At 35.3% G+C, this 27,477-nt stretch overlaps 1 protein-coding gene across 1 annotated transcript in view; it reads right to left on the minus strand.

Moving 5' to 3' along the window:
- LOC307180667 (uncharacterized protein) overlaps positions 1-27,477 on the minus strand; it is a gene marked incomplete at its 5' end in the record, with an annotated part of 557,930 nt that overhangs the window by 98,671 nt on the left and 431,782 nt on the right. The window contains one exon of the mRNA XM_079911035.1: positions 23,608-23,657. The remainder of the gene's footprint in view (positions 1-23,607; positions 23,658-27,477) is intronic.

A 27,477-nucleotide genomic window follows, 5' to 3' on the forward strand; every position in this document is an offset into this window, starting at 1 on the left:
GAACAACATTCGCATTATAGGGGTCCCAGAAAGAGAAGAGAGAGAGAAAGGACCAGAGAAAATATTTGAAGAGATTATAGTCGAAAACTTCCCTAACATGGGAAAGGAAACAGCCACCCAGTCCAGGAAGCGCAGCGAGTCCCATACAGGATAAACCCAAGGAAAAAGACACTTAGACACATAGTAATCAAACTGGCAAAAATTAAAGACAAAGAAAAATTACTGAAAATAGAAAGATGACAAATAATATAGAAGGGAACTCCCATAAGATTAACAGCTGATTTCTCAGCAGAGACTCAACCAGCCAGAAGGGAGTGGCATGATATACTTAAAGTGATGAAAGGGAAGAAACTACAACCAAGATTACTCTACCCAGCAAGGATCTCATTCAGATTGAATGGAGAAATCAGAGCTTTACAGACAAGTAAAAGCTAAGAGAATTCAGCATCACCAGACCAGCTCTACAACAAATGCTAAAGGAACTTTTCTAAGTGGGAAACATAAGAGAAGAAAAGGACCTGCACAAATAAACCCAAAACAATTAAGAAAATGGTCATAGGAGCTGAATGGATACAAAAACAAGACCTATATATATGCTGTCTACAAGAGACCCATGTCAGACATAGGATCACATACAGGAGGAAAGTGAGGGGATGGAAAAAGATATTCCATGCAAATGGAAATCAAAAGAAAGCTGGAGTAGCTATACTCATATCAGATAAAATAGAATTTAAAATAAAGAATGTTGCAAGAGACAAGGAAGGACACTACATAATGATCAAGGGATCAACCCAAAAAGAAGATATAACAATTATAAATATATATGCACCCAACATAGGAGTACCTCAATACATAAGGCAACTGCTAACAGCTCTAAAAGAGTAAATTGACAGTAACAGAATAATAGTGGGGGACTTTAACACCTCACTTACACCAATGGACAGATCATCCAAAATGAAAGTAAATAAGGGAACAGAATTTTAAATGACACAATAGACCAGATAGATTTAATTGGTATTTATTGGCCATTCCATCCAAAACCAGCAGATTACACTTTCTTCTCAAGTGTGCACAGAACATTCTCGAGGATAGATCACATCTTGGGTCACAAAACAAGCCTCAGCAAATTTAAGAAAGTTGAAATCATATCAAGCATCTTTTCTGACCACAACGCTATGAGATTAGAAATGAATTACAGGGAAAATAATGTAAAAAACACAAACACATGGAGGCTAAACAATACGTTACTAAATAACCAAGATATCACTGAAGAAATCAAAGAGGAAATAAAAAATACCTAGAGACCAATGACAATGAAAACATGATGATCCAAAACCTATAGGATGCAGCAAAAGCAGTTCTAAGAGGGAAGTTTATAGCTATACAAGCCTACCTCAAGAAACAAGAAAAATCTCAAATAAACAATCTAAACTTACACCTAAAGGAACTAGAGAAAGAAGAACAAACAAAACCCAAAGGTAGCAGAAGGAAGGAAATCATAAACATCAGAGCAGAAATAAATGAAATAGAAACAAAGAAAACAATAGCAAAGATCAATAAAACTAAAAGCTGGTATTTGAGAAGATAAACAAAATTGATAAAGCATTAGCCAGACTCATCAAGAAAAAGAGGGAGAGGACTCAAATCAATAAAATTAGAAGTGAAAAAGGAGAAGTTACACCAGGCACCACAGAAATACAAAGCATCCTAAGAGACTACTACAAGCAACTCTATGCCAATAAAATGGACAACCTGGAAGAAATGGACAAATTCTTAGAAAGGTATAACCTTCCAAGGCTGAACCAGGAAGAAATAGAAAATATGAACAGACCAATCACAAGCACTGAAATTGAAACTGTGATTAAAAATCTTCCAACAAACAAAAGTCCAGCATCAGATGGCTACACAGGAGAATTCTGTCAAACATTTAGAGAAGAGCTAACAACCATCCTTCTCAAATTCTTCCAAAAAATTGCAGAGGAAGGAACACTCCCAAACTAATTCTATGAGGCCACCATCACCCTGATACCAAAACCAGACAAAGATACTACAGAAAAAGAAAATTACAGACCAATATCACTGATGAAAATAGATGCAAAAATCTTCAACAAAATACTAGCAAACAAAATCCAACAACACATTAAAAGGATCATACAGCATGATCAAGTGGGATTTATCCCAGGGATGCAAGTATTCTTCAATATATGCAAATCAATCAATGTGATACAGCATATTAACAAATTGAAGAATAAAAACCACATAGTCATCTCAATAGATGCAGAAAAAGCTTTTGACAAAATTCAGCACGGGTTTATGATAAAAACTCTCCAGAAAGTGGGCATAAAGGGAAACTACCTCAACATAATAAAGACCATATACGACAAACCCACAGCAAACATCATTCTCAATGGTGAAAAACTGAAAGCATTTCCTCTAAGATCAGGAACAAGACAAGGATGTCCACTCTCACCACTATTATTCAACATAGTTTTGGAATTCCTAGCCATGGCAGTCAGAGAAGAAAAAGAAATAAAAGGAATACAAATTGGAAAAGAAGAATTAAAACTGTCACTGCTTGCAGATGACATGATACTATACATAGAGAATCCTAAAGATGCTACCAGAAAAATACTAGAGCTAATCAATGAATTTGGTAAAGTTGCAGGATACAAAATTAATGTAGAGAAATCTCTTGCATTCCTATACACTAATGATGAAAAATCAGAAAGAGAAATTATGGAAACACTCCCATTTACCATTGCAACCAAAAGAATAAAATACCTAGGAATAAACCTACCTAGGGAGACAATAGACCTGTATGCAGAAAACTATAAGACACTGATGAAAGAAATGAAAGATGATACCAACAGATGGAGAGATATACCATGTTCTTGGATTGGAAGAATCAATACTGTGAAAATGGCTATACTACCCAAAGCAATCTACAGATTCAATGCAATCCCTATCAAATTACCAGTGGCATTTTTTATGGAACTAGAACAAAAAATCTTAAAATTTGTAGGAGACACAAAAGCCCCGAATAGCCCAAACAATCTTGAGGGAAAAAAAAACAGAGCTGGAGGAATCAGGATCCCTGACTTCAGACTATACTACAAAGCTACAAAATCAAGACAATATGGTACTGGCACAAAAACAGAAACATAGATCAATGGAACAAGATAGAAAGCCCAGAGATAAACCCATGCACCTATGGTCAACTAATCTATGACAAAGGAGGCAAGGATATAAAATGGGGAAAAGACAGTCTCTTCATTAAGTGATGCTGGGAAAACTGGACAGCTACATGTAAAAGAATGAAATTAGAACATTTCTAATGAAATTAGAAATTAGAACACACCATACACAAAAATAAACTCAAAATGGATTAGAGACCTAAGTGTAAGACCAGACACTATAAAACTCTTAGAGGAAAACATAGGAAGAACACTCTTTAACATAAATCACAGCAAGATCTTTTTTGATCCATATCCTAGAGTAATGGAAATAAAAACAAAAATAAACAAATGGGACCTAATGAAACTTAAAAACTTTTGTACAGCAAAGGAAACCATAAACAAGACGAAAAGACAACCCTGAGAATGGAAAAAAATATTTGCAAACGAATCAACGGATAAAGGATTAATCTCCAAAATATATAAATAGCTCATGCAGCTCAATATTAAAGAAACAAACAACCCAATCCAAAAATGGGCAGAAGACCTAAATAGACACTTCTGCAAAGACATACAGATAGCCAAGAAGCACATGAAAAGCTGCTCAGCATCACTAATTATTAGAGAAATGCAAATCAAAACTACAATGAGGTATCGCCTCACACCAGTTAGAATGGGCATCATCAGAAAATCTACAAACAACAAATGCTGGAGAGGGTGTAGAGAAAAGGCAACCTCTTGCACTGTTGGTGGGAATGTAAATTGATACAGCCACTATGGAGAACAGTATGGAGGTTCCTTAAAAAACTAAAAATAGAATTACTATATGATCCAGCAATCCCACTACTGGGCATATGCCCAGAGAAAACCATAATTCAAAAAGACGAATGCACCCCAATGTACACTGCAGCACTATTTACAATAGCCAGGTCATGGAAGCAACCTAAATGCCCATCGACAGATGAATGAATAAAGAAGATGTGGTACATATATATAATGGAATTTTACTAAGCCATAAAAAGGAACGAAGTTGGGTCATTTGTTAAGACGTGGATGGATCTAGAGACTGTCATACAGAGTGAAGTAAGCCAGAAAGAGAAAAACAAATATTGTATATTAATGCATGGATGTGGAACCTAGAAAAATGGTACAGATGAACCGGTTTGCAGGGCAGAAGTTGAAACGCAGATGTAGAGAACAAATATATGGACACCAAGGGGGAAATGCCGCGGGGGGTGGGGGGGATGGTGGTGTGATGAATTGGGCGATTGGGATTGACATGTATAGAATTGATGACTAATGAGAACCTGCTGTATAAAGAAATAAAATTAAATTTAAAAATTTTTAAGAAAAAAAAGGAGAAAGCAAATGATAACTAGGGCTTTTATGGAAGCAGATAAAAGGAATATGAAGAGTCTCAAAACTACAAGAATCTAGATGTACTTAGTTCAGTAGGGCATATTTTCAAAGATTTACTTCCCCTATTTCAGTTTCTCATAGTCAGTCTATCAGTGTGCTGTAAAGAATGACTTCCTAATATTACAGCACCAGGTACCAGTCCAATGAGTAGCACAGTGATTAAATTCCTGGACACTAAATTATTAATAGTTAGAATACCTACAAAATTAATTTATATACTCATTTTTTAAAAAATAATTATTACTATATTTACCTTTATATCTTGTAACTGGTGAGGAAAGCTGCTGCTATGCTCTTCCTACCACCACTTAAATTCTGCTGATGCTTTGATTTCAGCACAGTCCTGAACATGTGACTGAGGCAAAACAAATAACAATGTACTCAGGATGATGAGAGGTGGTACAATATATACTTAAGAGCATGGGCTTAGAATATAAGTTAGATGGACTTGGTGTTGAACCCTGGGTATGTCCTTTACTATCTATATAAGTTCTTACTCTATGAGTTTCTTTAATTTGGGATGGGGTAATTATAGTATTTACAACATAGTGTTCATATGAGGATTAAATAAAATAATGCTTGTAAAGCATTTTTCATAATACCTTAACATTTACTGTAAGTATGGTTAAGATCCCAGTGGGGCAGAAGACAGTGCACCTGGGAATTTGTTAACTGGTTCACCAACATAAGATAGCACTATATTCAAGATGTCAAGATTAGGCCACCTCCAGGACCACCTGTCATTGATAGGTCAAAGCCACATATTATCTTGCTCCATCATTGTCAACATAATTATATATTTCTGTAGAGTTTGTTCCCTGTGACTCACAAAAATCAACAGGGCTGTTTTCTATAGCTTTACAAAATAAACCATACTTATCCAGTCTGAATTGAGGTGCACTTTTAAGTATATGATCAAAATGTTTTCAAGCTTAAGGCATGTTAATGTGTCACTTTGATTGAATTCTCATTCTGAAATAAGTTCAGGTAAAAAATTGTAAAGCATAATAGAGAAAAATGAAAGATACTTGTAGTAGAAACAACAGGTGTAACAGTGAACATATGTTGAAACTGACATAGCAACAGTGGAAGAATATGTAGCTGCTGAAGAATCATGGCAATCTGCGCCTGCAAAATCCTTTTATTAGCTGCCACAGCAGTATCCAGAAGGGTAATTAGGGATTTAAGCAGCATTACACAGGGTAATAGAGTGGGCTAGGAAGAACTGCAGCATGTCACTATAGCATGTGCCAGTCAGAGGAAGGCTGTGCATTCAGTTTGAAAAAATCAATGAAAGGAAGAAAATGCTATTAGTGCCTGTGATTGTTGAAGGGCTGACTTCAAGGTGATGGGTGAAGCTGAATCGAGTTGCTGTGAACCAAGAGGCTCACAAATCTTTACTTCCAAAAATACCATTTCAGGTCTGCCCTGATTTGAAGATCTACAAAATTTCAAACGGAGTTTGAATTGCATAGACATCTAGTTTTAAAATAGGCACTACTCCCCAATAAAGATGTTAAAAAAAAAAATAGGCACTACTTTCCTTTGTGGGGCCTCATGGGTGCCCTGGTAATAGCCTCCTAAACCACATATTAGTCTCAGGCTATGGGTAAGCTATAAAAGTAAAGGAAAGGTTTACCAATAATCCAGAATAAAATGATTAATAAAATTAATCAGAAATAATAACAAAGGTATAAGAATGCATTCTCATTGTGTTTTTCCAGCAAGTATTTATTAAATACTTAATATATGCATAGGCCCACTAAGCAATGTATGAGATACCAAGAAATCTGATACACAGTCTTAATATAAAGACACTGAGGAAAAATAAATTACATTGTAGAAGTTAAGATCATAAAATGAGAATGATAGGTGTCTTGGCAAAGGGTGTATGTAAATGTCAGTGATTCAACAACTGAAATGAACTTATTTAAATGCTCTGAGGTTCCTTGAAAAACTAAAAATAGAACTACCATACAACCCAGCAATCCCACTGCTGGGCATATACCCTGAGAAAACCATAATTCAAAAAGACTCATGTACCACGATGCTCATTACAGCTCTATTTACAATAGCCAGGACATGGAACCAACCTAAGTGTCTATCGACAGATGAATGGATAAAGAAAATGTGGCACATATATACAATGGCATATTACTCAGCCATAAAAAGAAACGAAACTGAGTTATTTGTAGTGAGGTGGATGGACCTAGAGTCTGTCATACAGAGTGAAGTAAGTCAGAAAGAGAAAAGCAAATACCGTATGCTAACACATATATATGGAATCTATATATATATATATATATATATATATATAGTCATGAAGAACCTAGGGGCAAGACGGGAATAAAGACGCAGACCTACTAGAAAATGGACTTGAGGACACGGGGAGGGGGAAGGGTAAGCTGTGACAAAGTGAGAGAGTGGCATGGACATATATACACTACCAAATGTAAAACAGATAGCTAGTGGGAAGCAGCCACATAGCACAGGGAGATCAGCTTGGTGCTTTGTGACCACCTAGAGGGGTGGGATAGGGAGGATGGGAGGGAAGGAGATGCAAGAGGGAAGAGATATGGGGATATATGTATATGTATAGCTGATTCACTTTATTATACAGTAGAAACTAACACACCATTGTAAGGCAATTATACTCCAAAAAAGATGTTAAAAAAATTAAAAATAAATGCTCTGAGTCTCAGTTTTCTCACCTAAATAATTGTCATATGAACTGTTAACTCGAAGTAGTTGTCAAAATTAAATTTTAAAATGTATATGAAAGTCACTGCCTTCTCTGGAAGATGAAATAGATATAATTTTGCCTCTTTCTTCTGCTAAACACAACTAAAAGTGTTGGGTATTATATAAAACAAACATAAGAACATTTGAAAGATAGGAAAAAATCAGACTAGCTAGGGAGCTCAGGACCCAAGGAACAATATGGCAAGGAGTTCCCTAGGTTTCATTGTTTCTATTCCTCATACATCCTAGACTTGCAGCTGAAGAATCCAGGAACTTGGAAATGACAATAGGCACAGACAATAAGAGCTCAAGCAAATTCTGCTCTTTGTAATACAGGGACCAGGAAAGAGGTAGCCTAGGAAGATAACTTTTATAAAATAACCACTCTACAGCAGCAAGCCATCACTGCCCTCAAAAACAAACAAAAAACCACCTGTCCCTACCCCTACCCATGTCACCAGAGGCTGAGTAGGAATCCGAGGCTTCTACCCTGACCAGGCTGTAACAGGGTGCCCCAACATGTGGGTAGGTGTGGTGTCAGAAAAGACCAAGGAGCCAACTAGGATTTCTATCCTTACCAGGTGGTAGATAGATACCAGGTGGTATCCTTACTTCATTGTCAGTGGAGAATACATTGAAAGTATGGTCTTATATTCGCAATTGGTAGTAACAAGGCTCCGCAACTCCTTTCAGGGGTGTTTTCAACACTGGAGTGTTGGGACTTTTACCATTACCCAGAGGCAATGAACCACATCCCTTCAGTATTGTTAGTGGAGGTCACATGGGGAGCAGTAATAAGGCACTCTAATTCCCAAGCCAGGGAAGTATCAGTAGAGACCTAGTGACAAATTTAAACTCCCACTCTTACCCCAAAATACCTTCCCTCCTCAGCTGGCAATGGAGGTTGAATAAGCAACCTGTATGTCTATGCACACCTGGCAATAAGGAGACAGTGCTCCCACCTTTTCTTGCCAGAGCAGTGTCAAAGAAAGCGAATTAAAACAGGTTTAAATAAGATCCAGAGTCTCACAACATAATATGAAAGATACCAATATTTCAATCAAAACTCATGCATCATATGAAGAACTAAGAGAATTTCAACTTAAATGAAAAGAAATACAATCAATGGATATCGTCATTACACAGACAGAAATGCTAGAATTATCTGACAAATATTTTAAAGCAACTGTTATAAAAATGCTTCAACAAAAATTTATAAACACACTGAAACAAATGAAAAAATTAAAAGTCTCATTAAATAAATAGAGGATATAAAGGTCCAAACAGAAATTTTACAACTAAAAAAATAACTAAATAAAAAAGCAATATAAGTGTCCATCAGCAGATGAATGGATAAAGAAAATGTAGTGTATGTATGTATGTGTATATATATATATATATATATATATATATACACACAGACACACACACACAATGGAATACTACGCATCCATAAAAAAGAATAAAATTTTGCCATTTGCAGCAACGTGGATGGACTTGGAAGGCATTATGCTAAGTGAAATAAGTCAGAGAAAAACAAATGTTGTATGATATTATTTATATGTAGAATCTAAAATTATAACAAACTAGTGAATAGAACAAAAAAGAAGCAGACTCACAGATATAGAGAATAAACTAGTGGTTACCAGTGGGGGCAGGGGCAATAAATGGGTGAGGGAGTGGGAGGTACAAACTTTTGGGTGTAAGACAGGTTACAAGGATATGTTGTACAACACGGGGAGATATAGGCAATATTTTGAATAACTGTAAATGGACTGTAACCTTTAAAATTGTATTTAAAAAAGAATTAATTTTAAAAAATCAACAAATGGGCTCAACAGCAGAATGGAGGGAACAGATAAAAGATTCAGTGAACATGAATACAGAACAATACAAATTAATCAATATGAACAACAGAGAAAATAGACTAAAAAATGAAATAAACAGAGCCTCAAAAACCACAACAAAAGATAGAATATTCATGTCATCAGAGACTTGGAGCAGAGAAGAAAAGGGCAGTCTAAGTTCCCAAATTTGGCAAAAAACATAAATAAGCCTACAGAATCAAAAAGGTGAGCAAATCTCAAGTAAGATTAAGCCAAATAAATTTACATTATAGTCAAACTTCTAAAAATGTAAGACAAAGAATAAAATTTCAAAGCAGCCAGAGAAAAATGACACCATAAGTATAGAGGAAAAAAACTACTTGAATGACAGTGGATTTCTCAGCAGAAACAAAGTAGGCTGGAAAGATGTGGCATAAAATTTTTCAAGTGCTGAGAAAAAAGAACTGTCAACCCAGAATCCTATGCCCAGTGAAAATACTCATCAGACACTAATTATAAACATAAGTAATAAAATTTTGCCATTTTATTTTGCCAAGTGATATCACTACAGAATGAAAAACATCACTACAGAATGGAAAATATCAAAGATATAGTAAAAGAATATGAAAATATAAATTTGACAACTTATATGAAATGGATTAATTCTGCAAAAAAGTAAAAACTACCACAACTCATGAAAATGAAATAATTTGAATAGCTCTCTAAACATTAAGGATATTGAATTCATAATTTAAAACTACTCAAAAAAGTGACTTTCAGGCTCAGATGGTTACACTGGAGAACTCTACCAAATATTTAAAGGAGACTTAACAAAACAAAAAGAAAACAAAAAGTGGAAACTAACCAAATGTGCATCACATCATAAATAGAAAACAAAATGGTATATCCATACATTGGAATACTATTCAACCATAAAAAGCAATAAAATACGAATACATGCTACAACATAGGTGAACCTTGAAAACATTATGCCAAGTAAATGAAATTAGGCACAAAATTCCAAATATTATATAATTACACTTATAGTAAGTAATTTGCAAGAGACATAACTCTCTGAGGCATAATGCAAAGAAAAGACTTTAAATTGAGTTTGAAATAAATATTGAAAAATAAGTTTTCTGGCAAACCAACCCCCACCCAAAACATGGGTTTTGTGAAGGTATTTGAAGCCTGTGGTGAAATGAATATAGGTATAGCAACAGTATATCCCAAACTCGTATCTATGTTAACTCAAATTCCCATAATTAAGACCTAGTAGAAGAAAATGCATCCCTCTTTTCAGGCATAAAATGACGTTACCTCAGTCTTTACTGTGTTACCCAAGTTAGCTGGCTGGAAAACAAACAAACAAAAAAAACCAAAACCAAAAAAAACCAAAAACAAAAACAAAGAAACAAAAACAAAGAAACAAACCAAAAAAATATTCCCAAGATATAAAGAAATCATCAGAAACAGAAACAAATATCACACAGATTTTGTACGCATCTGAAAGAGAATTTAAAATAACTATTACGATATGCTAAAATTTGTAAAGAAAAAGTTGGACAACATGTAGATCAGATGGGTTTTTTCATGAGAGAAAGTGGAAATGATAAGAAAGAATGAACTGTCAAAGCTAGAAATTAAAAACACACTAACATCACTAGATACAACACAATCAAGGTAAGAATCAGTGAACTTGAAGATAGATTTATAGAAATTATACAAACTGAAACATGAACAGACTATGGAACAAAGAAAACAGAACAGATCATCCAAGAGCTGTGGGACATATGCATATTTGGAATCGTGAAAAGAGAAAAGAGAGAAAAAATGGGGAATAAAAAGTATTTGAAAAATATAGTCTAAGAATTTTATAAAGTTAATGACATGAACAAAAGCCCATATCTAAGAAGCTTAGAAAATAACAAATAGAATACACACACACACACACACACACACACACTCATAACCTAATCATTTTAAAATTGCTAAAAAGAAAGACAAAAGGAAAATATTAAAGGCAGTCAGATTAAAAAAATATTACATATAGAAGAACAGGAATTAAAACAGTACTCTTTAGAAACTAAGCAAGCTAGAAAAAATAATGAAAGTAAAATAAGATTATATTTTTCCTATTTTAGTTACTCTAAAAGATAGTTGGCTATTTAAAGCCAAAGTAGCAGCAAAATATAGTATGTTTATAGCATATGTAAAAGTGACATGTTTGAAAACATAAACATAGAGGATGAAAAATAGGAGTTGGGAATATAGTGTAATAAGTTCCTTTCATTACATGTGAAGTAGTATAATATCATATGAAAGTTAACCCTGATTTATAAATGTTGTATATTGCAAATTCTGGGTGAACTGCTAAATTTTTTTAAGAGATATGAATAATAAGTCAATAGGGATTAAAAATTAAATAATAAACATGTCTTTTTTAGTACAAATTTTTTAAAAAGATAGTACAAATCAAAACAGCTAGCAAGATGATAAATTCCAATCCAAACACATCAATAATCAAATTAAATGTAAATGGCTTAAACTTGCCAATTATAAAACAAGTATAAGGTTAGATGAAAAAGCAAGGTCCAAATTAAGCTGCCCACAAGCAACTCACTTGAAACATAAAGATATAGATAGGTTAAAAAATAAAAGGATGGAAAAAGATATGCCACACAATACTAACCAAAAGAAAGCTAGAATAGCTATATTGATATCAGTTATATTAGGCCTTAATTTAAAGGATATTTATTAGAGAAAAATAGAGATATTACATAATGATACAGAGGTCAATTTTCCAAGAATTCCCCAATAATTCTGAATGTGTATTCACCTAATAGAGCTTCAATTTACATAAAGCAACCTGATAAAAAAGAAGAACATAACAGACGTATCCAAAATTATAGTTGGAAACTTCCACGGTCCACACACATTAATTGATAGAGTAAGTAGGAAGAAATCAGTAAGGATATACACGATCTGAACAACATGATCAACCAAATTGGCATAGTGAATATTTATAGAACAGTCTACCTAATGACAACAGAATGCATAGTCTTCTCAAATGCTTATCAAAATTTGTAAGATACACAGTAGTCTGGACTACAAAACAAATCTTAATAGATTTAAAAGAATAAAGATGATATAAAGTATGCTCTTGGACCTGAACAAAATTAAACTAGAAATCATAACAAAAGAGGAGGTTTTAATGGAAGTCTAAAATGAATAAAGGAAAATAAAAATACAACATATGAAAATTTGTTGATACAATTAATGTGGTACTTAAAAACATATAGCATTGAATGCTTGTATGACAAAAGAAATAAAATGCAAAAAATATCAGTGATTTAAGTTTCTACTTTAAGAAACTAGAGCAAGAAAAACATATTAAATTAAAAGAAAACAAGTCAAAGGAAGGAAATAACAGAAGATGAGAGTGAGTATCAATTAAATTGAAATATAAAACAATGAAAAATCAAAGCAAGAAAAAGCAAAAACTGGTTCTCTGGGAAAAAAATTGATGCCTTTAGCCAGAATGACAAAAATAGGAAAAGACACGTTATTAATATTACAGATGAAAGAGGGGCCATTACTATTGACACCCCAGATATTAAAAGAATAATACTAGGGACAATTCTATGTCCACAAATTTGACAACTTGGATGAAATAGTCCAATTCCTTGAAAAACACAAAATACCAAAATTCACTCAGTAGAAAATAGGTAGCCTGAATAGTTCTACATTTATTTTATTAATTAATTAATAGTTGAAACCTTCCAAAAAAAGGAAATCTCAAGCACACACAGTCTCTCTGACAAATTCTACCAAACATTTATTGAAGACATAAAACCAATTCTATACAATCTCCTCCAGAAGTAGAATAGGAGGGAAAACTTCCAAACTCATACTATGAGGCCAGAATTCCACTAGTAAACCCAAAGACATTTAAAGAAAAGAAAATTATAGAACAATATCCCTTAGGACAACAGTTGCAAAAATCTTCCACAAAATATTAGCAATTAAATTCAGCAATATAGAAAAAGGATAACACATCATGAACAAATGTGATTTATCCCAGGAATACACCTTGGTTCAATATTGGAAAATGCAGCCCATGTAAGTAATCATATTAATAGACTCAAGAAGAAAAGCCGTATGATCACATCAATGGGTTAGAAGTAAAGATACCCAGCCAACTAGGAGTAAAGGGGAAATTCTTCAAACTGATTAAGGGTACGTACAAAATCCTAATATAAACATATAACTTAATGGTTTAAAAAAACTGAATGCTTCTCCCTAAATTCACGAATAATGCAAAGATGTCCTCTTTCAGCACCCTTATTCAAGAATTTACTAGAAGTCTTAGGTAGTACATTATGGCAATCAATCAATCAATAAAGTGACAGGAATACACCTTGGAAAGGAAGAAATAAAACTGTCCCTCTTTGCAGATGACATGCTTGTATAAATAGAAACTCTTAAAGAATCTACCCAAAAGCTCCTAGAAGTAGCAAAGTAACCTTTTCAAGAGCATATAATACAAAATCAATATACAAAAATCAACCATGTTTCTACTTACCAGCAATGAAAAATTGGAACTTGGTATTAAAAACAAACAAAAATACCATGACAATAACACCCCTAAAATTACTCAGGTTTGTACTTTACAAAACATGAGCAGACTCAGTATACTGAAAACTAGTAAATATCGACAAAAAAAAATCAAAGAAGATATCACTTCTCCCCAGTCAGATCTATTTGTTTAAAGCAACCCCAATAAAAATCTCGGCAGTCTTTTAAAAATAGTATCAACAAAATGATTCTAAAATTTCTATGGAAAGGCAAAGAAATTAGAAAAGCCAAAACTATTTCAAATGAAGAACACAGTTGGAGGACTTAGAATACCTAAGTTCAGAATTTACTATGAGGCTACAGAAATTAAGACAGCGTGGGTTTGCTGAAAGGATAAACTCATAAATCAATGGAATAAAACAGGATATCTAGAAATAGATCCATAAAATTATAGTAACAAAGTTTATAGACTACTTGCCTTCTATATGGAGAATACAAGTATTTTAAAATTGAAGTATAATTGACATACAATGATATTTGTATATTAGTTTCATGTGTACAACACAGTGATTCAACATTCGTATATATTGTGAAGTGATCCTCACAATAAGTCTAGTTACTATCAAAGTGTTTGCTTCTGACACTACGAACAAGATTCTCTAAAATTGCAGTTCATTACCTATTTGGGGGTGCACATCCTTTTGAGGGCAGGAACTGCTTCTTGTTCATTACTATTCTCCTTTGTTCTATGGATAGAATTAATTCATCAAATTCCAGTTTTGCCACCTACTAACGCCATGAACTTGGGGGAGAGAGACTTCTAACTCAGTTTCCTCTCCTTTAAAATGGAGATAATGTTATATACCCCATAAGATTGTTCTCCAGGGTAAATGACATCATGCATGTAATGCCATCAGGAGCCTGAATAGTGTATCAGTAACTTCCTTAATTGTTAGCTGGTGACCTTAGGTTGGGTGTCCTAGAGGTAGTGATTATTGAGGAAATATTCTCAGAAAAAAAAAAGGGAATACGAGAAGTAGGATAGGGCAGAGGAAGTTGCTAAACAAGAATACGGTCTCAAATTTAGAGTAGATTCAGCATGATCCAAGGGGAGCTCAGGAACACAAACTGCATCCCAGAAATAGCCCCACCTTAAGTGAGTTTCTTGTATGTAGCGGGTCAATTCTTAGCTGTGTGTTACCTGGGAGTGTAAGTTTGAGGTGGCTTCTGTGTGGCAGACAGGAATTCACTGGAGAAAGGGATCAGCTGTGAGCAGTAAGCACTCACAGAAGCTGGAGGAAAAAATGCACCTCCCAGTGACAGGGCACTGACAGCATCCTCTAAATTTTATTGGGATCATCTGATTATTATACCAAGATATGAAATGTAAACTATGGCTTTAAAAGTAATATATTGACATGTACACACTACTATGTTTAAAATAGATAACCAACAAGGACCTACTGTATAGCGTAAGGAACTCTGCTCAATACTCTGTAATAACCTAAATGGGAAAAGAATTTGAAAAAGAATAGATACATGTATATGTAAAAAATAAAAAAATAAAAGTAATATAATGGAATTAAGTCAATTATAGAATATCTCTCCTCCAACCATAATAAAAAGACCACGTTAGCAACAAAGAAGCAGCACAATATGACTTGGAGCAGATATTCAATAAATGTTTCTTAAACGAACAAAGTTCAACTAAGATACTAGTAGTAAAACAACATGGTTGCTATGGTTAATGAGTACCTAATATGTGCCAAGTATAAAGTAGATTATTTTCATAAGGCATTACCAATCTTCCTAACTACCCAACAAGGGGGTGTTATGAATGCAATATTAAAGGAGAATAAAATGATGCTCAGATAAAGTAAATGCTTGTTTGGATCAATAATAAAGGTAATAGTTTCCAGTCATTTAGTGTTTATGTGCCATGCCCCAAGCTAAATGTAATTCTCATTTTTACCTATGACAGATAAATTCCTATCGTCATGTTACAGGTAAAGGAACTAAGGCTCAGAAGTAAGGCAACCTGCCTAAGATCACACATTTGTATATGTATCTGTAGGAACAAAGAAATGAATCCAGGGTTCTCTGATCCTGAAACCCTGGCTCTTTCCACTGCACAACTGTTGTTACTTTTCTACCCGTGAAGGATGCTTAACAAACTGCTTTATGCTGATCAGAAGTGTTTAATGGCAGGTAGCTAGGTCTTTGATTAATTTGCTTTTCCTTTTTCTCCCAATCAAGACATAATGAATTAATGTGATGTGTTTGTAAAGTATTTCAAGATATGGCTATATCAGGCAAAAGTAATAAAATAGGTATTAATTTTAAAAAGAAGACTTGGTGATCATTGGAGTAGGGGACCACTTTTCTACTGGGAAACACAAATTTATAATTTGAAATCTTCTTGAAGATTCCATGTCTCCCAACCAGTTGATCTTTAACAATGATATTTAAGAGGAATTATTTGCCATATATGCTGTCCAACTACATAATTTCTTTGTGAATGTTATTTGCAGACAATAATGTATAATAGTAAAGGTAGATGTCACAGAGTGTAGTATTAGTGTATGTTGTTCATAACATATCTAGTAAAAGTGTTGATGAAAATGTTATGACTAAAGTTTTTAATCACATCTCACATAGATGATTACCTAATTATCATCCCCAAAGTCTTTGCAACTTTTAATTTAGCCTTATGCATTTTAAAAATGACAGCTAAAAGAAATCATCTGACCCAAATACTAATAATGAAAGAATATCAACTATCTTAAATAAAATGAAAATGAGAAAATAATTTTACATTTTAGTATTATTGTAAATGAGTGACAGAATATTGATACAAATGCATGCTTTGCAACTTTTTCTTCAAACCTATTTTATAGGAAAATATGTAAGTATTAATAATACTTATTAATAATAATAAGTATTGCCATTAAACTAGTAACGGTGTGTATATCAAATTGTAGAGGGGAAAATAAAGATTAATTAAGGTAGCAATAGTTCTCACCAAGGAAAAATGACAAACATGCAATTCCTTACCTATCGAGCATTGGTGTCGGTGTGAATATTAAAGAGGAAAGTATTTGAATGTGAAGCTCTGAATCTTAGGAAGAAAACTGGCAAAGGTGCACCTTGAATCACAATAAACTCTAATTATCTGTTCACACCCACAATATCACCAGTCATTAAGTGCATGATGTGCAATTAGTTGTGTCTCCTAGCAGCTCTTACTTAGTTGTTTAATTAACTCTTCTATAGCTTGATCTACCAAATTCTGATCAATGAGAGTGTAAGATCCCGGGGGAGTGGCCATGACTTCAGCACACAGCCAGAAAATTTGCTCAGTATTTGATAGTTAAGATCAGGGGGGAAATTCTTGCTGAAATGAAATATTTTAAACATCTATTGACATTTGAAACTAGCTTGCTTCTGACCTTTAATGAAAGAATGAATCCAAGTGAGACAGGCCTGGGACCTAGGACCCTTTGCTGCAGTGCAGCAAAGCTTGCACCTGGACACATCTCTCCTGGAGCTAAAAAATACAAGGAAACTACACAGGACTAAAAATAACTGTGTGCATTTCCAGTTGGGGCAAATTCTGGACCCAAAAGATACAAAAGACAAAAAAAACCCAACTGCCATTTCTGAAGAGCCGGGAGCAAAAACTGGGTGTTGGGAGCAAAAGCCCGGAACTCTGCATGCCCTGCTGCAGTCAACACCACAAAGGGGTGGGCAAACCACCTAAGCCAGCCCTCCATCCCGACCCCTGGACACACCCCTACCCTCACCCCATATAAGGAATGAGCTCGCCATTCCCCCCCCTCCTCGGGGAGCCGAGCAAGGGAATCTGTTACTTATTTTTGCTCCCTCCTGCAGCCAGCGCAGGGGCCCCAATAAAGCCTTGCCTGAATTTATTGTCTGGCCTCTAGTTAATTTCTATTGACTGGGGAATGCCAAGAACCCTGGTCAGTATGACAAGGAGCAAACCGGGGAATGCAACACTCCACTCCTGTAACAGAATGAGGCTAAGCAAAGGGAGAAGCAAGCATGTACCCGAAGCAGTACCTGTAGTGGCATAAATTCCTTACATAAACTGGGCTTCCTCAAGTAGGTAGCTACCAAGAGATAGTAGATAAGCTCTCAGGCAAGTTTCTGGCTGCCATGTGTATTAGCAGAGAGGTTCCATTAAAGGTGTCTGGTGTTAACAAACAAACAGTGTAGGAATCTTGAAGCTCCTATCTTATCAAACCCTCCTGAATCCCCCAACATAAATGTACACACACACACACACACACACACACACACACACATTCTTTCCCTTACTCCTGCTGATTAACATCTTTTCCCTTATTTCTCTGAATGACCTCTCCATTACAGACGGTATTAGATATAAGTAATAGTAGTGTCCTTATTAGGGTAGATAGAACATGTAGCTCAGTACAACACATATTTCCTGATCAACTTAGGTGTAGGATAGGTGTTGGAGACACAGAAATAAATGATAGGGGAAAAAAGTCCAAGGGTCAGATTTGAAGTCCTCTGTTCTGTCTGCTACAATGGGTGACAAAAGCAAAGCACTTCTGCCACAGTTCTTCAGGAAAATGCAAGTTGCTATCATCACACTCACTCGTGGAGCTTTTATGTCTTCATTTAGAGGTCTGTAGAATATTGTCCCCAAACAAGCTGCATCAGACTCACCCAGGAACTTGTTAGACATGCCTAATTTTGGCCCTACCCAGACTGACTAAGACACTCTGAAGGTAGAGTTCATCAATCTGGAGTTAATCAAGCCCTCCTGGTGATTCCGAAGCATACTCAAGTTTCTTAGAGAGCCGCCATCTTATTTCATAGTTTAGGCCTATATGGTTACATCTTTTCTCTTTCAGTTTTCATGAACAGCCAAACAGCCCCCAGTAGCACTGGTTTTGAAGCAATTCCAGGTCCAGCTTCCTTAAGGACGAAAGACCACAAGGAATAAGGTCAAGTGATCTCAGCCTTCCTATCTGAGCCCAGCCTCAAGTTGATCCAGCAGCTGAATGCAGCCATAGGAATGAGCCCAGGTTAGACCAACAGAATTGCCCAAGCAATCCACAAAATCGTAAGATTACATATGTTTTTAAGCCACTAAGTTTGGGGGTTATTTTTAATGCAGTGTTAACTAAACCAGGGTGCCTGGACTATATACTGAAGAATATGAGGGAGCCACTGAAGAGGTTTAAAGATAGATAGGAATAGGATCAGATTTACGTTGTTAACATACCACTCTAGCTACAGTATAAAGGCTGGAGAGAAAAAATAGGTAGCGGAAAGGGCAAATTTATGCAAAGATATGCCCTGAATCAGAGCTACGTATGTCATTTAGTTTTGATTGTATTACGTAAGATCAAGGTGTTGTTATGGCTCAAGATAACTGAAGAACCATGGGATGTGTCCATAATGTTGGAAGAGGCAGGAAAGAGCATGTTCAACCCATTTCATAAACTGGTTGCATCTTCCCTCCTGTTATGCCACTTAGGAAACTATATGGGTATTACTGTGATGTAATGTCTTTCACTTATTCATCCAGGTTTTCAAACGACAGGTGGAAGCACTTTTGTTGGCAGAACTATCTCAAAACCAAAGAAGGAAAATTGGCTGATTTTTTTCAACACAGCCTATAGATTTGTGTTACTTCCTTCACATACTCTAGAGGTGATTTTTTTGAGTTAAGTGTGTAAACCCAGATAGTTATTGTGTTTCTCATAATTCAATAACTAAAATCAATCAGTGGTGACATGGGGGAGATACAGTCAAGGAAATAATACTAGTCTGGTCTGGGCAAGAGATATATCATCCTAGATAATAGCAGAGGCCCAGAAATAAGACAAACCCAAGTTTGAATCCCAGGTCTACATCTTGAAAAACTGTGTTACCTTGGGCAAGGTAAGCCTCTTTTAAGTCTTCATTCCCTGTGTGTGATGGAGTTAACAATGAGATAATATACTTTAAAGTATCTTGGCACAGTGCCTGGAAAACAGTCAGGATATTATCAATGGCATATGATGATGAGAACTGACTCTGGTAATATATGACATTGTGCAAATCATTTCTCCTCTCTGGCTTTTAGTTAACTTACCTGTAGTCTGAGGGTTTTGGGACCCTGCAAGCAATATTGTTTTAGGGATTTAAGAATGTATCTACTTTGGGTCATTTTCTAAATTTTAATTGTTTCAAGATAAAGTGCAGTACTTTGCCTCTCACAGCGAATTGCCATGTGAATAACAATGGAAAGATAAGAACAAGTATAACTGCCACATTTCTTTGAAAGCCTTTTAAAATACAATTGCAAAAGTTATATAATGTTTTACAGAAAACTTACTCACTGACTGTTTCTTTGGACTGTAGTTTAACTTTGCTCTGTTCCAAGAGCTTTTCTGTGTTAGATGTGACTTACTCTAGTGGAAAAGATAGTGGCAGGTCTTAAAATTTATACTGAACAAGGTGCTTGTTAGAGATTTTCCTTATCCACTCTTAGTGATATCAAATTCAGATGCCTAATCTACAATTCCCAGATTCAGTCCAGGTTACTTTTAAAAAAGGATCAGTAGTCAGCAATTATCCAAGCCAATGCCTGAGTTGCTGTTGGTAATAATACGTTGCATCTTTCTGTTAGGAGTCCATCTGGGTCCCTCTACAGAACTTCACAATGAAGGCCATCTGATGCTCACACTTTCCTTGAAATTTAATTTCTTAAAATTGTCATCATTTGATTTAAATAGACTTGCTGTATGAAATATCAGTTCTCTACATCAAAACAGTCACATCTGGGCAGTTACTGTTGAACTCTCATGCGTGGAACTTCTAAATGTCTGTGATACCTGTCAATGCCTTGAATGATCATATAATTCCAAGACTTGGACCCCATATACAGGATATTTTATAGCAAGAAAGAAGGGTAATCAGTGCCCTAATCTATAGAAAATTCTGCAGGGAAACAGTGCTTGGATTATCTCTTTTTGGAAGATATTTATTTATTTGTTTATTCATTCATTCATCCGTCCATTCATCTTTCCATCCATCCATCCATCCATCCATTTTTGTAAAACATGTATCTGATTGTGCCACTACTGCTTAAACATCTTAACCCCTCTACCTCTGCCCCCAGTTCCAGTACTGTTACCACAACTATTTTACATCAGATAGAATCAAAACTCATAAATATTGGTCCCAAAAGTTTTTCCATCTCTCCTAATCTACAATCTTTGCCAAAATCCCTCAGTTCCACACACAGATATTCACTCTCTTCTCCACAGATGTCCCAATGCCTTTGCATATGTTGTTCCCTTTGCTTTAAATGACCCCCCCAGCTGTTTTCCCCATGATTTTCCTATGAAATTATACACACAACTTTTGTGCTCTCATACATTATGGGCACTTCTCTACAATGGCCCTCAAAACAAGTTGAAATTATATGTCAGTGGATTTACCACTTTGGTGACAGGGAATATATCTTATTTATCTTGGTGTCTCTAGCACCACAGGTAACCCCTAAAGAAACAATGCAAAGATCCCACATAAACTAGAGCTGTTCATGAATGTTGTAACAAGCTAGGGCTTATGAGAGCGTACAGGCATAGGTACCAGGGAGGAATCAATTATGGAAATAAATGAAATAGAATAATTGTAGTTGGAGTAAAAGAACTATATGGAAACTAGAGCAGCAGATGTGGTAAAAAGGCTGAAGTTGGAACAACAATTCATTAAACTAAACCCAGACATTAAACACAGACAAACCTTACACCCTTCACACAAATTTATTCAACATGGATCATAGACCTAAATTAAAAATGCTAAAGTATAAAACTCCTAGAAGATAATATAGGAGAACACCTAGATGAACTTGAGTACAGCGATGACTTTTAAGATACAACATCGAAGATGCGATCTGTAAAATAAACAATTGATAAGCTAGACTTCATTAAAATTATAATCTTCTGTTCTGTGAAAAACAATGTCAAGAAAATTAGAAGACAAGCCACAGACTGGGATACAGTATGTGTCTGTGCAAAAGATACATCTGATGAAGGACTGGTATCCAAAGAATAGTTAAAACTCAACAATAAGAAAACAACTTGATTAAAAAATGGGCCAAAGACCTTAACAGATGCTTTAATGAAGAAGATACACAGATGGCAAATAAGCATATGAAAATGTGCTCCACCCTACATGTCATCAGGGAAATGCAAATTCAAACAACAATGACATACCACTACACACCTATTAGGATGGCCAATACCCAGAACACTGATAACACCAAACACTGGCGAGGATGTGGAGCAACAGGAGCTCTCATTCATTGCTGGTGGGAATGCAAAATGGTACAGCCAAGACAGTTTAGTGGTTTCTCATAAATCAAACATACTCTTACCATATGATCTAGCAATCATGCTCCCTGGTATCTGCCCAAAGGAGTTGAGAGCTCATATGTCCAAACAAAAACCTGCACACAGATGTTTATAGCAGCTTTCTTCATAACTGCCAAAGCATAGAAGCAATCAAGATGTCCTTCAGTAGGTGAATGGATTAAAGAAGCTGTGATACATCCAGACAATAGAATATTAATTCAGCCTTAACAAGAAATGAGCTATCAAACCATAAAAAGACATTGAAGGACCTTAAATGAATATTACTAAAGTGAAAGAAGCCAATCTGAAAAGGCTACGTACTGTATGGTTCCAACTATATGACATTCTGGAAAAGGAAAACTATGGAGATAGTAAAAAGATCAGTGTTTGTCAGGGGTTAAAATCACAGGAAAAGGTGACTAGGTGAGGACACACAGAGGATATGTAGGGCAGTGAAAGGATTTTGTATGACACTATAATGGTGGATACATATCATTATACATTTATCCAAACCCATTTAATGTACAACGCCAAGAGTGAACTGTAATGTAAACTATGGACTTTGGGCGAGAATAATGTGTCAATGTAGGTTCATCAATTGTAACAAAGTCCCACTCTGGTGGGAATACTGATAAAGGGAGGAGCTATGTATATGTGAGGACAGAGGCTATATGAGAAATCTCTGTAACTTTCTCTCAATTTTGCTGTGAACCTAAAACTGCTCCAAAAATATAAAGCCTTAACAACAAAAGAAAACAAAAACACTATACTAGTTATATTTCAGAAACTAACCATAGCATGTATTACAATTTGTGACATGATAAAGGTAGCAACGTCCAATCTATAGGACACAGATTAGTCAATAAATTATAATAGAAAAATTACATTACTTACTTAGCAAACTAAACCATAACTAAATTCTGGAAGGTTTAAAGAGTTTCTTAATACACAAAATGAAATATAAAATTATAAATTACATAGTTACATATCTTTCTTATGTAAAAATGATAAATAATATTGACATTTAAATACTTTGAAAACTTCTTTATACGTGTGTGTGTGTGTGTGTGTGTGTGTGTATTTAGAGTGAGAGAGAGAACAGGTGAGCAAACTGGGAAAATCTTCGCAAAGATCTTAAGGTGTTACAAGGCTTAAAACTCTTAATTTATAAAGACATGAAAGTTTAAAAAAAACTCTAAAATATAACTAGAAATGAAAAAGAAGACTAGTAGCAGCCAACTCACATAAAAATGAGTGCAAATGCTTTATATTCAAATACTTAAGTTTAGGAGTTATCAAAAAATGCAAATAAGTATATAATATTTCTTTTTACAATAGAAAGCCAAATATATTACTAAAAGTACAGCTAAAATCATAATCTCATACCATGCAAATTGCTGTATTAGTCTGCTCAAGTTGCCATAAAAAAATCACAGACTAGGTAACAAACAATGGAAATTTATTACTCACAGTTCTCTGGAGACTGGAAGTCTAAGATTAAGGTGTCAGAAGTTACTGTACTAAAACAAAGGAAAAGTTTATCTTTAAGTAGGAAATCCATTTTTTACTATATTTTTAACATATTTTTATTTTTGAATAATTTCTATGCAAATCATATATAACTCTTATAAACAAAAAAAGAAATATTTTAAATGTTTTGTGTAATCATTGAGTTCTTTTCTTTCTGATTATGTCCCATTATCACCATATGTTTCAATAGAACCCTACATGTCCATACTTAAACCTGTTGAGTCCTCTGATAATTCCTTTTAAAAATTAATTTAATAGAATGTGTGTTTCAATTTTCAGTTACTTCATTTTTTTATTCTGGTCAGTTAAATATTCTCCCCTAAATATATTAAGATTTAGCAATCATTGTGTTTTATATTTATGGAATTTTAAAACTTTTTCTAATGATAATTCTTTTAATATGTTTTCAAAACATAATCTTTTGTGCTAGAACTTGAGACACTCTAATATTAAGTACCATGAGATGTATTAGAGGAATATAGAAATAAATAATACATGTTCTCATGCCAAACTCTAGTGAAGAAAACAGCCACATTCACAAATACCTATAATATGATATAGCACTAAAATAAGCATTACCATTGGACCCCAGTATTTGACCTTTTTAGACATTTTTGGTAGTACAAAATATTGCTTTAGTAACTTACAACAGTCATAAATGAGCTATGCATAAAAGTTGCCATATTTTTATTAGTTCCCTTGCAAATGACTGAAGGAATCCTTTTTTTTCTTTTTGGTTGATATTACGTATTTGTCTTCTTATATAATATGATTAGAAAATGAAATATTTCTCTGCTACATGTTACAGTATCAAAATTAATTCCCTGAGCGCAGCCCTGATCTGAGAACAGAGCAGCATTCCAGAGGCTCAGTTCAATCACTCCCTGCTCTCAGAAGACTCAGATGATACAATGAGGGATAATTAATCACCCTGAGGACTCTACACTAAAACCTTTAAAAAGTCCTGAAAATGTGCACATCCTTATCATCTGTGGCTTTGCTATCTTGGAAATTGTTGTCCACTTATATGCGTCCTTTCTTCCCTGAGAAAGGTGGTCTTCTCAGAAACCATGGACTCTGATGCTGTGTCCTCCAGAGGATCCTCACGTTTATTGTTTTAGTTTCTAGAGCTCAACAAAGAATATCTCTTTTTTAGAAGATATATAGTGCTCTCCTTTGTTTAGGACGTGGTTGATATTATTTCTGTCTGCAGAATAAGGGAACTTGGTCTGGTGTGAGACACTTCTTTTCATGTGGTTGAAAGTCATAGGGGAACACTCACTCACTCAGGCAAGTGCACTAAGCCTAACCCAAAGTCTGTCTGCTCTACCTGGCTTGGAAGTATCTGGTCGGGGCTGTCAACTGTCACCAGGGCAGCTGACACTGCTTTGCCACACAGCCTGTCCTTCCACCTCTTTTCCAAAAAGTGGAAGGGAATGGACATCCCGTGAAACCCAAGGATGCCCTAGGCTCAATACATGCATGCACACGCGTGTGCGTGTATGTAGTTCTCATTGACAGCTCTGTGGTGTAAAGGTAATTGCTGTTGTACAAAATAAGGAAACTGAAGCACAGAAAAAGGTGAAACATGTAACAAGTCATGTGCCCTAGTTCTCATAGTGGGAAAGTGGTGGAATCAGGTGTGTGACTGGGTCTTTCTGACTCCAAAGCCCCACTCCTTTTCAAGGGCAACTCACTCATCACCAATTCAGGTGAGGTGTCAGGGAGGAGTCTAAAAGAGAGTGCACAGGAGGGAAAGAGGGGGAAAGGCTAAATAGCTTCCTGTCTTCTTCAGCATCTTCTTGTGAATTTGTGGATGAATTTGTGTTAGCTCTCATAGTTTTCTATTCCGCATCTGAACTATTTATTTTCCCCTGTAAATTACTTCAAAAACCGATGTGAATTCTGCGAGGGATTAGCCTTTGCAGCTTCCTTTTTGAGTTTCAAAGGACTCCACAACCATTAATTACTCACCTTCATCTGGAAGGCAAGGCAAGAATTATTGCCTTCACTGAATCAAAGGAAACCGAGAGGTCAAGCAGTTCCCTGCAGTCCCCACAGCAAGTAAATGATGGAGTGAGTCAAGAATTGGAAAGCATACGTCCTAATTTCAGCTCTATATTTAGACATTGACTTTTTTTTTCTGGTATAAGAAGGGCAGTGCTGCTAACAATGCTGAGCTATTATTCTGCCCAACACTCAGAGGAAGATGTGTTGATCAGAGATAGGAAAGACAAGGAGAGAGGAAGAGAGAGACAGACTACACAGAGAAGGGGGTGGAGAGATAATTTTTGAGTAAAAAGAATGAACTGTCATATTCATCGTGGGGGGCAACAGGGCACTTTGTCAGGAAGAATGGAAAGCTCAAGGTAAACAGGGGGAAATGCAGGCAGCAGTCCAGAATTTTCCTCATCCCACAGGTGCTGCTCCCCAGCAGACATAAGCATTAAAAGGGATGACTATGCAAAAAAGGCATAGATGTAAGATTTCAGAACTTTGACTCAAGTACATCTTTGCTCATCACCACCGGAGTGTTCCTTGAAGATCTCCAGGAATGTTCAATAAAAAGCAATGAAAAAGATCCAACATTTAAGATGGGAAAAAAAGATTCTGAGGGTCTCTCCAGTAGGAAACAAACGTGGCCACAATTAGGTAAAACTTAATTAGCAACCATGTAGAAAGATTGTAATCCCCTTTAAGAGCTTATTTCAATGTGGTCTCATTTTCTCTCGATTCTTTCAGACATAAAGCAGTTATTTCACATTCTGGAGCTAACTCTTGTCCAAGTGGCACATAGTATGCATGCATTAAGTAGTTTTCTAAAATGAAAGAATGTTTGAAATATCGAATAGATGAATTATTTTTGTTATTCCCAAATGAACCACATCACCAGAGTAATACTTGCATTCTCAATTTTTTTCCCATCTTCCCTGCCTCCAGAAAATGGTTATAGAGTTAAACTTAAATTTTGGAAATTTTTCATTGGTTAAATAAATTATAATGAAGCCATACTACAGAATACAATGCAGCTACCAAATGAACGTGGTAAACCTATATATAATGTCTTGAGAAAAGAATGTCTGAAATACACTGAGTCTTTTTTAAAAGCAAATTGTAAAGTATATGTTTAGTGTGAGTCTGTTAGTATTTTTAAAGAATCCATATTCATTTTATGGATAAAACATGTTGGACAGTATATGCATACAACTCAAATGGACACCCCACACTGGCTGAATATCCTACTGTACTTGCCTTATGGATTTATTTTATTAATCTTTAAATCAACTTTTTAACACTGAATCTCTTCAAGTATCTTATAATATCTCACTGAGCTAATGACTTAACTTCATATTTTATTGAGAAAATAAAAGCCAGAAATCTTACCAGTCCACGATCAAACATATCAAGCTGCCTCTCTACTTTCTATGCCCGTTTTGCCTGTCTCCCCCTCTTATCTCTTACAATGGAGGGAGTGCTCCTACTGCTATCAAGCGCATCCTTACCACTTATGCACAGGAGTCCATCCCCTCTTGTTTCTTCAAAAACCTTATTTTTATTGTCATTCATTTATATGCACTCATTCATATTCTTTCCTTCCACCACCCTCCCTACCTCCCTTCCTCACTGTCTCTCTCTTTCTTTCTCTCAGCAGTGAGATGAACCCCGTGGCTGTGCTGATCCACCCAACCCTCAATCTGGCATACCGTTCCATGGGGGACAATAGAAAATGGGGAAGTTTAGTTCCTTGCTTATACTATCACAGCAAGTGATTAAAGATTTGGACCGTTACTCTTGTTTTGGTTGTTGTTT

The sequence above is a fragment of the Stenella coeruleoalba genome, assembly GCF_951394435.1.
Source record: "Stenella coeruleoalba genome assembly, chromosome: X".
Lineage (NCBI taxonomy): Eukaryota > Metazoa > Chordata > Mammalia > Artiodactyla > Delphinidae > Stenella > Stenella coeruleoalba.